Genomic DNA, 14,834 nt, shown 5'->3' on the forward strand with positions numbered 1-14,834 from the left:
AGAAAGACAAAATTTTGATAGCATGAAAGAGAGAAAAGGGCAGCCCAAATCAGGGTGCCTGTAAGCAAGAGTAAAAGGTGTGAACTTGTGTAGGGTGCTCAGGGAGCAGTGAGTAGATGGATTAGATTGGATGTAGTGCCTATGGCTTTCAGGACCAGATCATTAAACAGCCCTCTGTTCTCTGCTGAGGAATTTTTTTTTTTTTTTTTTTTTTGCGGTACGCGGGCCTCTCACTGTCGTGGCCTCTCCCGTTGCGGAGCACAGGCTCCGGACGCGCAGGCTCAGCGGCCATGGCTCACGGGCCCACCCGCTCCGCGGCATGTGGGATCTTTCCGGACCGGGGCACGAACCCGTGTCCCCTGCATCAGCAGGCGGACCCTCAACCGCTGCGCCACCAGGGAAGCCCCTCTGCTGAGGAATTTTGATTCAGTTTTTTTAGAGAATAATAACGAACTAAACATTTTAGAAAATCAAAATGATAGCAAATCTATTTTGAGAAAGTGATGACTGTACTTGTGGATTCCTGGAAAGTGAGTGGGGTGTTGAGAGGCAGGGAGGATAGAGAGGAAGCTATGAGTGTCTTCACTGTAAGAGGTGTGGTCTGACCCAGGGCAGAGGACAGCACATATCTCAGAACATCTAGGCATTGGAGTCAGTAAATATAGGCTGAATGCAGGACTGCATGAAAAATTAAATTGGGTGTAGGAGATAAATAAAAGGGGAAATGGGAAAAACAACTGAGGTATTTTTAGCTAGAATTATTGAGAGGATGGTGATGCAATCATTACACAATTTTTTTCCAAGGGTTTATAATCTATTATGCTATGGGAGCTTGGAGGAAGTAGCAACTCCCTCTGCCTGGGAGAATCAAGGAGGATTCAATAAGGAGGCAATTGATGTAGATTGTTTCGGAAGACGAAGGAGGGCACGTGTGGCCAAGACAAATGAAGGAGCAGGTACAGGGACCATACAGCAGGATGGGAGGTCAGGTGACAGGGGCACAGTCAGGAGCATCAGAAATGGATGGGAGCCAGAGCTGTATTTGCATGCTAAGGAGTTTTGTTTTAATCCTTTAACAATTTGTTGCTATTATTATCGTCATTACTCTTTACTATTTGCTTAGTTGAATTAAGCCTATTAATTTCTTAAATATCCTTCATAAAATGGCATAGTGGGTGAGAGAAATTCCCTAAACACCTGTGTTAGCACATAATAATCAACACTGCTACCCACTCTGCTACCCTATAACTCTAGTTGACAATAATGTAATTGCCTTTCTCTTTTTCTAAGCATCACTGTACATAGTTTTCATTGCAGAATTATAATAAATTATAATGTAAATTAAAATCATTTACAGACCTTAAGAAGCTGTCACATTTGACATATGAATAATAACCTTTTTACTACTTTAGTTTCCCTAAACTATTTTCTTCTACCCTTTTCCTAGAAATAAACGTGATGACTCAGAAGACATTTTTCAAAATTACAGTAATGATGTTATTGTCATATTTCTAGTATTATGTATGCAAAAATTAGCAAACTGATATGCCTGATCTCTGTAGATCCTCTTGGCATTGGAAAACATCTTACATTATGAACTTAGAAGGAAATAGGTGGGAATTTTTATCCCAAAAGGGCCATTATCGGTTAATTTGGGGGGGGTGTTCAAATGAGTGAACAGTTTTGTTGCTTCAGGTAAAATTCATTGAAGAGCAGTAGGTGATCCACTACTAAGCTGTTATATTTTTTCCGTGTTAACCTGATCAGATGGATTTAAATTCTATCAGCTCAGAACTTGAAATGTATTCTTTTTAGGGTGTTCTCATATTCATTTCATTTTTAGGGAAAATAGAGAAATTATCTAAATTTGAGGTTATACCCAACATATTATTTTGCACTGAGGTATGTGTAAAGTACAAAGACAGAGCACGCAAACCACAGAAACCCTCATGGATAGGGAGCTTGCATGCATTCCAGGCTGTATCTTGGCTCCGTGGCAGGAGTCTTATGAGTATAGGGACCCCAGTGAGGAAAGTCTCCTATAGCTTTCACATGCTGATTGGGATCTACAAATTAATCTTAACATAAATTTTCACTAATAAATATTCTTAAATAATCTGTTCCCAAATATTTAATCCAGGATTTACTCATTTGAGAACACTGAGACATTTCGTCCTCTTCAATTTCTTTGTAAAACTATGTATTATCCAGCTTGTCAGTGTGATTGCTTCCCCAACCTTCCTCCCATTACATAGGTCTCTTCTTGATGTCCCAGATTTTCAAGATGATTTTGATGATCTTCACTTCCGTGAACTCTTACTCTTTATAACCATTGTTTTTTTATAATTTTTTTTCCCATGGAATGACTCCTGTTGAATTTGTTCTTTCATCTGATGGCCTGGTATATAAAACCCATAAATTCTGTCCCTAAGAACTGGTCCAGATAAATTAGTTCTGTTCAACACAAGTGATATTAGAAAATCAGAAATTATGGAATGTTTTAACTCTAAATATCCAAAGGCAAATGATTGGATTTAACTGGATGCTGAGAACATTCTGGAGTGTGCCTTCTAACGACTAAGGTTTTTCCTGGAATAGGAGATTTAAAATCATTGGTTTACTAAAGTCCTGACTTTTAGAGGATAAATTTTATTACACCCAAGGGTTCTGTTGCTTCCATCCCTTATGCAAATCCAGCCTTGCAGGAAACAAACATGGGTACACTCTTCTGATTTTAGATAATATCAGAGGGATAAATTCTGAACTCCATGCCACATATGATAAAATGTCTTTCTCCGGATGTTAATCTTGCTTTGTGATAAGGTGTGCACACTCACACACAGATGGAGAGACAAATGGCTCTATTCATGATGCACAGGAACAGTTTTAAAGTTCCTTGGTTTAAGTTTGTTCCTTTAACTTTAGTAAGAAATGTTTTGTGTTCTTTCTGAACACTCAGACTTTACAAACCTCCATTGAAGTAAAAGATTGAATATTAATCCACCTTTTAATGGCTGTATTTTATTGATAACCTGTTTTCTTCTATTGTCTTTAGTCCAGTCATTTACATAGATTTGATTTCCAGGTATGTAAGATATGTGCTTATTCTCTGATATGTGTGCAGATGGTCTATACAAAGTACACATAAGTGGCATTATTTTATATAGGTCAATACTATGGCTTTAAGAATTCTGTAAGAATTTTAAAAACATTGTCACTCTTCCATGCTTGTTCTTTTTCACTTGTTCCACCAGTTTCCTCATAACAGTTAGCAATAAAATTCTAGAAAAACAGAGATGTGTTCTTGGTATTCAGCAAGGAAAGGCAGGCTTGGAAGACAGTGTCCCTCTTCCCAGGCAGTCTGTGAGTGGGACAAGGAACAACTCTAATGATATATTCGGTATAAGAAGCTTTAAAAGGTAAAAAAAAAAATGCACGATACATTTATCAGCCTGCTGAATGGTTAGAGAGGTGAGAGCTGGGAGCTAGTATGGGCATGAGTAACTGAGGTTCTGAGTTGTTCTTAACCTGGACACTCCAAGACAAAAGACATGACACCAAATTTTTCTGTGCTTTAGGGAGACCCACAAGCATCAAACAGAGTATCATCATACATAAGTGGAACAAAGCAAAGCAAGAGTCTATGTACGAAAGGGAACTAAACGTCCGTCTAGGCAGGTAGAAATGTCCATTTGTAGGAGGCAGGGTTGAGCTTGCATGGGACTGAACAGCAGACCCTAGGGCAGAATTTGGATGGAAAAGTGCTAGGGAAGGCACCATCATTACAAGCAAGTCAAAATTCTCTTAAGATATGAACAAAGTCACCATGACAAGTTCTGAGACACAAGTGATAAAATAATAGCCAAGCCTTAAACTTGGCTTATAAGGGTTCACTTCTTAGAGACAGGGTAAAGGTACAGTTGTTAGAACTAGTTTGTTAAGGTTATCAGAAAACTAAACTAGCTCCAGGTGGAATTGAATTCCAGATCTTTTCACATTCTCATACAAAGTGACATTTCTGTTTCAAAAAATTAAAAGTATGCCTCTGGCTAATAATGAATGTAAACTAGGAATTATGAAAGCATAATTTACCTTGATGACTGTATGAATTATTTCTTCAGACTTAATGGGTGTTGATTTTTCTTGTCCTAGAATTCCATATGGAAGTTTTTCCCACTGTTTCCACTATTTCCTTGTTCATCATCCCTACCCTGCCCTCACCCTCCACCTCCACCAGGCAGAGTTAGAGGCCCCTCCTCTGTCCCTCCCTTCTCTACTTTCATGAGATCTCCTGCCTTATAGAACTTCTGAATGCTTCACTTTCTGAAGTGTGCTCTGGTATATATATATATATATATATATATTTTTTTTTTTTTTTGCGGTTCACGGGCCTCTCACTGCTGTGGCCTCTCCCGTTGCGGAGCACAGGCTCTGGACGTGCAGGCTCAGTAGCCATGGCTCACGCGCCTAGCCGCTTCGCGGCATGTGGGATCTTCCTGGACTGGGGCACGAACCCGTGTCCCCTTCATCGGCAGGCGGACTCTCAACCACTGTGCCACCAGGGAAGCCCTGCTCTGGTATATTAATAGGTGTATGCAAAGAAAAATTTTCATCAAATAAGCTTGGGAGCTTTGGAGTTAAATGTATTTTCTTGCTGCATGTTGTTTCAGAGCCTGTAATCAGCTATTGGCATCTTGAATCTCTAAGATAGAGTATTGATCAATTCCCACTCTCTTTCTAGGCCATGGGCCACTTTGTTTTGGGTAGCACCTCAGAGGCTAGTGTTTTCTAAAACATGTTAGAAAATGCTCTATATCTCAGGCGTTGATCTTCTTTTCTTTCCCTTACTAGTTTGTGTTAGTTTTTTGAGGAATATGTCTTGCTCATTTTTTTTTTTTTCCCAAAGCTGAGTATAGGTACTTAAATGTAGAAGGACTCAGTACTTTTTTCCCAGTTTAAAAAAAATTCTTGTAAAATACACAGACATTAAATTTACCATCTTAACCATTTTTAAATATACAGTTTAGTGGTATTAAATACATTTATAATGTACTACCATCACCACCATCCATCTCCAGAACTCTTTCATCTTGTAAAACTGAAACTCTGTACCCATTAAACAATAACTCCCCACACCCGGCTCTCCCCAGCTCCTGGCAATCACCATTCTACTTTCTGTCTCTGTGATTTTGACTACTTCTGGGTACCCCATAAGTAGAATCATACACGACTTGTTTTGTTATTGGCTTATTTCACTTAGCATAATGTGGACTTAATATTTGTTGAGTGAATTATTGAAAAATAAGATAAAGTAAAAAAAGCTACCTCAGAAGATCTTTGGACACCCAAAATATTGACACCCTAATTTGAAAGATACATATTTATTTGTATGTAAAGTATAATTACTTTCACTTTTTTTTCATTTATGGACTCAATTAACATTCATTAAGCCCATCATAGGTTCCATGTACCTTCATCAGCACTGACCTTTAATGATGACTAAGACAAAGCATCTGTCTGTGAGGGATGGCTTTGAAGTAGAGTTTATTACATTTTCGGAAAAGATAAACCTTTGACAAAATTGGTAACCCGTTATTTGTTTAGACATCAAATTTTACCAGTTTACAAGACTTGGTCTTTCAATCTCATATTTTTTATGAGGAACAAGAATATTTTAAGTATATCAGTTCTCCTGTTGAACATTGTTATGCCATTTTTATCTTTCTGAGAAGTCAGTTAAGAACAAGGTAAGAATTTTTCTGCATTTATTGATCTGGTATGTACTGCTGATTCCACAGAAAAAAGTGTCTATTCTCCAAAGCCTATGATCTTGTTATAGAATGAATTATAACTTTATTTCAACTCCGATCCTCAATTATTGATAGAATTTGTATGAATGGGAATGGTATTCAATTTTAAACAGAGTAAAAGATGACTTTGTTCCAGTTTGTCATGTTTTAAATATGTGGCTAAATAACTCTGTTGAATTTTAGATGAATTGGATCCATGCCCTTCTGCCGGAACAAGCTGGAAAGAATTAGTTTACTTTATAATGATGATATTATTTAGGTGTTTATTCAATAAATATTTATTGAGGGAATAGTTTTATAAGATTCTGCATTAGGCAGAAAGATTCAAAGTTATAAAAGACATAATCTTCAAGGACCTCACATTCTATTGGGAGAAGGCAATCGGTAAAATAAAATGGCAATACTTAGCATATAGCAATAAGAGGTATATGCAAAGTGAGGTAGAAGTACAAAGGAGGAATAATTAAGACTTTACAAGGAAGAGGAGAATATTCAGAGTAGTTAACATTTGCATAATTAAACTAAAAGTAGAAATTTTCCTGAAAAAGAAAGAAAAGAAAGGGCATTTCAAATAGAGAGAATAGAATGTAACCAGAGCCTGAGTTGCATGACAGGGAACGCTGCGTCATGAGATTGAAGAGACATGTTAGAAGCTGATTGTGGAAATCCTTATGCAGCATGATACAGTGTTTTGGACCAGGTAGCAAGAAGTCAAAGAAGGAAGATATGCAGGGATACAAGATACAATTTATATTTAGAAAGATGTCTGATGGTTGAATATAAGTAGAATGCGATTACCATAGTTCTGGCAAGAGATGGTAAAGATCTGTTTCAAGGCTTTGCAAGTGAAAAGGAGGGAACAGGTAATTTTGAAAAAGGACTTGATGGCTGATCGTGTGTGACGGTTGTGGAAGAGATAATAATAATAACAAAAATAATAGTAATAAAACCCTTAAACACTTCTTCGTTACACAAATGTGATGACGTTAACACATTGTGAAGGCAGCTATGAGAAAGAAGAGCAGAGATTTTTTTTCTTTGTGGTTTCGTTGTTAATTGATTTTGGATGTGGTGAAGTGGGTGAGGTTTGTGTTAGTTAAGTAAAGTGTATGAGATAAGGCAGAATGCTCAAGTACATGAAAAAGATCAAAATGACTAAGGGTGAAAAACTGATGGATAGCATTTAATATGTGTGAAGAGGAGTAGGAATTAATGAGAGACCAAACGTGAATATTTAGAGAACTAGGAAAAAGAGGATAGAATAGTTTTCACTTTGCACTATGCAATTCAGATTCCTTCTTGTCTTTTTGTGCCTTCATAGTTCATTTCTTTTTATGGGTGAATAATAATCCATTGTATTGATGTACCATAGTTTGTCCATTCACTTATTGAAGGACATCTTGGTTCTTTCCAAGTCCTAGCAGTTATGAATAAAGATGCTAAATACATTCACGTACAGGTTTTTGTGTAGAAGTTCTCAGCCCATTTGGACAAATAAAGGAGTATGATTGCTGGCTTATATGGTAAGAGTATGTTTAGTTTTGTAAGAAACTGCCAAGCTGTCTTCCAAAGTGGCTGTACCATTTTGCATTCCTACCAGTAATGAGTAAGTGTTCTGTTGCTCCACATCCTTGTCAGCATTTGGTATTGTCAAAGTTTTGGATTTTAGCCATCCCATAGATGTGTAGTGGTATTTCATTATTGTTTTAATTTGCAGTTTCTTAATGACATGTGTTATAGAGCATCTTGTCATATGCTTATTTTTTATCTGTATACCTTCTTTAGTAAGTTGTCCAGATCTTTTGCTCATTTTTTAATCAGGTTATTTGTTTTCTTACTGTTGAGTTTTAAGAGCTCTTTGTATATTTTAAATGCCAGTCCTTCATCAGATATATGTTTTGCAACTATTTTCTCCCAGTCTGGGGCTTGTCTTCTCATTCTCTTAACAGTGTCTTTGGCAGAGCCAACACTTTTCATTTTAATGAACCCCAACATATTAATTTTTCTTTCATGGACCATCACTTTTGGTATTGTATCTAAGAAATCATTGCCAAATCCAATGTTTTTAATACAATGGATTTTGTTGTCTTTTGCTGGGAGTCAATGTATGAAATTATAATTTGAAGCATATTTCTACAAATTCTAGAAACCAGTTGTTGAAAACATTGTTTTAATGTTTCATCCATTTTTTTAAAATAAGAGATCATCTTATAGAGTCCTCTTATAATTTAATTCTCAGTAATATTTGCTTCTAAGATGTACTTTTAGGCTTTCTTTCATTAACGTGATTTAGTTTATTCATTGCTGAGAAATTCTAAACCTATGACTTTTTGTTTTGACTTCCTAAAAAGCTAAATTTATTCCTCAGTGGCAGTAATTATCTCAGTCTTATTTCCATATATGTCCCTGTCTCCCTTCCTCTATGTGGATTTCTGGCTTACCTTTTTCCTTTAAGTTTTAATGTAGCCATCCTACAAGAAATATCTTTAAGTTATTTCAGTCAGTTTTAGAATGACATGACATCCTGAAAGAAGCACCACTGAAGTTTGCTGACTGTATGGTAACTTGGAAACTTAACTGCATAAATCAGTTTGGTTGATTTAACATGAATGCCCAATTTTAAGTCAGAAGCAAATGGTAAAAAAATAGATTTTTTAAAAATTTAGCTCTATTTAAAAAAAAAAAAAATTTAGCTCTATTTTAATCAATAGCCTATTGCAACTGCCTGACTGGGGGCCCAGGTCAGAGTATATGATAGATGAGCACTGTTGATGGATCTGTGATGGAAGCTGTGCAAATCCTGCCCTGTGAAGTTATTTGAGATTCCTTCTGAGGGCTCACTAAAGGAAACCATTTACAATATTTGTCTGCTGCATAGGCCATAAATAGAAAGATTTCTCTAAGATCTTCAAAAAATATATGGGTTTTGTTAATATTTGGGTGTATATTCCCATTCCTTTCTCTTGTTCTGACAGCTCCTAATGGGGAAGATAGTGTCAGATAGAAAACTAAAAAGGGAATTTTAACTAATATCCTAAGTTCTATAAAACAGCTAAGGAAGGGAGCTAACACATAGAAGGGCTACATATAGCAACTTTAGGATCTTTCTAGAAACTTACATCAATAAAAGATCCAATCCCTGAATTCCAGGGTTAGCAGTCTACTGAGGAGATAGATAATTATGATAAAATGTGTAAATTACTGCTGTGTAAGATGAAGAGAGAAGAAGGAATACTGAAAACCATAAAATAAAAGACTGTATGTAGTTTCATTACAATGTGCTGAAAAGGCAGCGTAAGAGCTTTAGGTTAAAGGCAAGAAAATATTTCCTACCAGTGAGAGCTGTTAACATTTCATGGGCATTGAGGAAATTTGTTAAACCATCCTGGCTGAAAGGTCTTTTAAAACCAGGGAGATTTTCACATGTCTGAGAGGGTAAGTGTGGACCTGCCTGCAGGCTGAGGGATGGATTGGATGACCTCTTAAGAGCCTTGATTCTATTAGTGAATTTAGAAGTGGAAAATTCATCTTGTGTATTAGATGTTAACTTAAAAATGTTAAATCTGTCACAAAGCGATAATCAGTGAAATATTTCACACTCTGTGAGGCCAGAGCAACCTTGAGGCTCTTTGTGAGCCTGAAACAGTGGGATGATGGCTTACTCAAGGGTCTGATGTGCAGCTCTGGGGTCCTTCAGACTAGTTAGAGAGATAATAGTTTCTGCCTTGGAACCTGAGATTTTGACATTCAAATGGCAGTTCGCCATTTGTGCTGTGTTGGGTCATTCATCAACATCAGTGGCATTGATATTCTGTACAGTATGCTTGCATGCGAGACCATCATTATGTCTCCACATAATTTTTTGTCTGGATCACAGTTTATGTATTCCAGCTATATTTTTGATTATACGTGCTCTTCACTTGTTTAGGTGTTCCTGCCAGTGGACAGCATGACTTTTTAAATGGCAAAAAATGTTAGACTACTTTCATGTTATATCACCTCATCGTAGGATCCAGCCAGTGATGGACAGGCAGGGCTCTTCAGCAGGGGACAGGGCAAGAACTTGGCCAATCGGGAAAGGTCTGCCAGGAACTCCATTCAAAGAGCCAGAAGGTAAACTCTGATGAGCAAACAGGACTGGCATGTGGTGGCCTATTCAGGCCCACCTCGGGAGGTTTATTCTGAGGGAGTCAGTCATGGCAGGAGAGGTACTAGGCAGGTAGGAAGGTAGTGGTCTGGGGGAGCTCAGACACAGGAGGGCAGCTCCTGGACGCAAGCCACGGAGCAGCGAACCTTGAGTCAGGGGCAGGGGCTGCTTTCCCTCTGCTAGGCCTGGACAGCCTGGAGTCTAAACTGTTAGTACTAGAAAGACGGAGGCCAGAGCCTAAAGGTGACTGAGGAAGGGGAGTATGTGTTCTCAGGGATGGAGTGGAGCACAGTGGGTAAGGGTGATCACTGCAGTCAGCCGACCTGGGTAAAAACTCAGTTCTGTTCTCTGCCATCTGGGTGGCCTCAGCCAAACAAATTAATCTCTTAGCCCTTCAGTTTCCACACCTACAAGGTAGGGAGGATGCAAGTCCCTTCATTTGGTTGTACAAAGTACAGTGCATAGCACATTGTAAGCGCTTAATGAACCATTTAACTACATAAACACACACACACACACACACACACACACACACACACTACTTTAGTAACATAGTAGTAAAAATTCAAGAAGTAACATAAGAGAGTTTGGGGTGAGAACATTATCTGGCATATCCTATCTTGGCAAAATACTTTAGAATCTGAATTTCGGCTTCTTTCTATGTTAGAATGAAATAATACTTTTAGATTGCAGAGTTGTCATAAGGATTAGGGCAATATAAGTAAAGGGGCCTGGTGCAGTGCTTGACAAATAGTAGGTGCCCAATAAAAGACACCATTGCTTCTGCTGTTATTGTTATTACTGTTAAGCCACTTTGGGATGAACTAACTAGACTCTATCCACTGAAATAATGGCATCATTAATGGAGTCCCAGAGTGTCATCTCTGATTAGGCAGTGTTGTGGAAAAGCAACCCTAAACCACAGGCCTAATGAATCTACTCAGAAAGAGTTTGGCCTGGGAGGCCACAGAACGTGCACTTAGGAAGAGCAGAGAATGCTGTTGCTGAAGCCCCACAGTGTGCAGCGGGGGCAGATTACCCGGGCCTTCCCAGACCTGTTCTAAGAGTTTTAATTTTTGTAAAAAAATATTTTTCTAATGACAAAAATAATAAATTTAGCATGTTTGAGAAACATTACAGTATAAGAAACTAATACATAATAATCTCCAGGTATCCTCCAAGAACTAAAAATGATCAGTCACTATTTCGATATATATATTCTCAGTTTTTCTAATCATATATATTATAAAGATTACAAATGTTCTATATTCTACATGCCTTTTCATATTCTAATAAATCATGAATATTTTTCCATTTTGATAAATATTATACTTTTTAATAATTGAACAATACTCCACTGAATTCTTGTAATAGAATTAACCAATTCTTCACGGTTAGACTATCAGTATTTTCTGATTTTCATGATTTTCCCTTTTATATGTGTCTTTTAAAAACAAATATCAGAATTATTTCTTGAGTGAAATTCTGTTGAATCATGTGCAGATAACCACTAGTAAAATAATTTTACTCTTTATTCACACACACACACACACACACACACAGACACGCACACGCACACACACACAAGAATATTACACAGTGTTAAGAGAAACAAGTTTAGAAAAGTCCTGTAAGCAGAATGCCGTTTGTTTGGTGGTCCTTGACCGTCATGCGGGGTGAGGGTTGAGTGAGTCTCACTTGCACTTCAGAGGCTAGAACACATCATGGTGTCTAATTTGATGAATCTGGCACATTAAGTCCTAAAAGTTCACTACATTCATCCCACTACAGGCTTTGGTTATTATTTTCCAGTTGGAATAAATTGCATGTCAGACCTTGCCCCTTGAAACATGACAAACTGAGAAATTGTGGTTAGAGGCAGGCTGTACCCTTGCTTGCTTCTGGTTGCCTTTGGCAAGGGGCAAAGGTTTGGATCCTTAGAACTCCAGTTTTGTAGAACCCTTATCTGGTTGTTTCCTATTGCTCCTTTCACAATAACCACAAACTTAATACCTTTAAACAACCCAAATGTAGTATCTTAACAGTCATGTGAGTAGGAAGACCAAAGTCAGTCTCAGAGGGCTAATGTCAAGGTGTCAGCCGGGCTGTTTCTTTCTGGAGGCTCTAGGAGAGAATCTGTATGTCACCTCCCCCAGCTTTCAGATGCAGCCTGGATTCTTGGTCATGGATCTTTTCTCCTTCTTCAAAGCCAGCAACATAGCATTGTTACAACTCCTTCACCAACTCTGCTTCTATTGTCACCATTCCTTTCTCACTCTGACACTCCTTCTTTCTAACTGAGACTCCAGGGATTACACTGGACCCACCTGCATAATCCAGGAATCACAAAATCCTTAATTTAATTATATACGTGCAGTCCCTTTTGCCATGCTACGTAAGGTATTCATAGGTTCTGGGGATTTGGACGTGGCTGTCTTTGAGGGGCCAGTACTCTGCCTACCATGTCCTCCCTCCTTGATATCCATCTGTGAATCCATACTCAGATGGACATTGACATATCTGGAAAATGTTAAACTTGATATTATTTCTGGGAATACTGTTATTAAATCTTCCCTGAATTTAATGAGTGAGTAGCTCTGGGAAGCTGATGGTAAGATGTAAAAGGACTGAACTGGACACTGAGCTCCAGACCTCTGTCATCTCTGTGAGACTGTCTGAGCCACAAATAGAGCCATCGTTAGCATGGTCCCTCCATTAAATCTTTACAACCTGCAAATTTCCAGCTCTGTCAGTGAGGCCCAGGCTTATCTACATGCACTGATTGAATATAGAAGGAAAATTATTGGTGCTATTGTCAGTAGTTGACAGAAAATTTGAACTTGGAGAACAACTCTTTCTTAGAATGAGTGGCAAAGGCTTACAGGCTTGCTCATATGTACCAATTGATTGCCAGACTTAAAACTGTAGCATAAAAATCTCTTACATGGATATGAAATGGTCATTTCAGAGCATGAGTCCGGTAGGCTTTAAAAGTTATCTGATTGTACGTCAGATTTTATAGTTCTTTTTGCAATTCTGAGCTGAGTATTTGAGAAAGTTAGCAAAATAATACAAATGTGTGCTCTTTCCTTAATGATTTCTTACATGACTTACGTTGTTGCTGTGCTTACACACACTGCGACATATGCCAGTTTAACAGTTTTAGTAAAAACAAATAAACAAGTAAACAGACGTTCCTGGATTGTCAGCTTGTCAAAACACGTGTAAAAGTCCTTTGGGTTCTGGTGATAAAGGAGTGAAGTCTTCACACTTGAATTTTGGGATCTTATCTTTGACTGTTTCTATTCTAGTATTAGGCAAATTCCCAAGGACCTCAGAAAATATGTAACTGATAAAGAGAGATTTGTGAGTTTTTTTTCTTTCTGCAATTTTCAATTTGCTGCAGTTTATTGATGATAGCAGGCTAGACTAGTTGGGCTGTATGAGATCCTTCCTTTCCTTCCTTCCTTCCTTCCAGGGAAGTATCAGCTAGGGTTCAATATAAGAAATAGAACCTCTTTGAGTGATATAGAAAAAAGAATTTATCATAGGGTCTAGACATTATGAAATTGTGTGAGTTGGTGAAGAATTCTATATAAAGCTGTTATCTCTGCGCCTGATGTGGCTTGAGGTAGCTGTAGGTCTTCAGGGCTGGTGGTCAGGTGGAAAAGCTGACTGTGAAGTGGAGGAGGGCAAAGAGGCAGAGGAGCTGTCTATTTCTCACCAGCTCAGTGGACCTCCATGATGCAGGTGACCAGCAGGAAAATCTAGTACTCTTCACTGGATATGCAGGACCCTGAGAAGTTGCTGAGGAGATCCAGTGGGAGCTGAAAGAGCTGGCTCGTGGTATCAAGGTGGGCCATCAGGTCATGACAATGTGCGCCACCTGCACCGGTGCCTCCCACCCTCGACAGATTTCAGAGCATGATGGTTACTGTTTCACTTCTGCCTTCGAAATCTAACGTTTCTCCAGTGGTCAAGTCAAACTCAGAACCCCACAGGGAAAGGAATTCCAGGAATTATAGTTCCTGCTGATCTAAGCTGACACAGTTAAAGCCACCACAGGAAATTCCCAAGACATTGTGGACTGACGATTAAGATCAACAAATACAGCCAGGCACCATATTAAATCCTTCAGAAACAGCAGTGAATGAAAACAGACAAGATCCTTGTCCTCATGGAGCTTGCAGTCTTGTGAAGACAGACAACAGAAGAACCATAAAAAAACACAAAACGGTTATAATTTTGAAATGCACAAAGGGATTTAAAAGGGTCCTATTATAGGGAATAATAGAAGAGTGATCATTCTGGAGAATGAATTGGGTAGGGCAAAAGACAGAATTTGGTGAACAGAAAGGATGATGACTTGGCTTAAATTAGTGGCAGTGAAAATGGGAGGAAGTGGAAAGCTCTTTGTTGTGTTTCAGCGGAAGAAACATCAGCATTTGCTATTAGATTAGATATTGAGGAGAAGAGGAAAGAAAATTCAAGGATGATCCTCAGGTCTTTAGCCTGAGGTCATTATGTGAGAAGGTCAGAAGAGGACTGGTTTGGGAAGGTGGAATCAAATTTATAAAGTTTTGAACATGATAGTTTAGAGACATTCAATTGGAAATACCATGTGTGGTTGTTTATAAAGTCTGGCCCTCAGAGGAGAAGTTGGAGAATAGTGCAGAGGAGATGTAAATTTGGGAGTTACGCTTATAAAGATAGGATTTAAGGCCATGGTAATAAATGAGATATTGTAGAAAGGGAAATACAGAAAGAGAAGTTGGAGGATCTAGCATAGAGCTCCAGTCACTCTATAATTTAGAGAATCGGTAAACAGGAGTATCGTATACATATATATATATATATATATATATATATATATATAT

Source organism: Aethalodelphis obliquidens, unplaced genomic scaffold (assembly GCF_003676395.1).
Source record: "Aethalodelphis obliquidens isolate GAN/ISIS:26980383/991018 unplaced genomic scaffold, ASM367639v1 scaffold3, whole genome shotgun sequence".
NCBI lineage: Eukaryota > Metazoa > Chordata > Mammalia > Artiodactyla > Delphinidae > Aethalodelphis > Aethalodelphis obliquidens.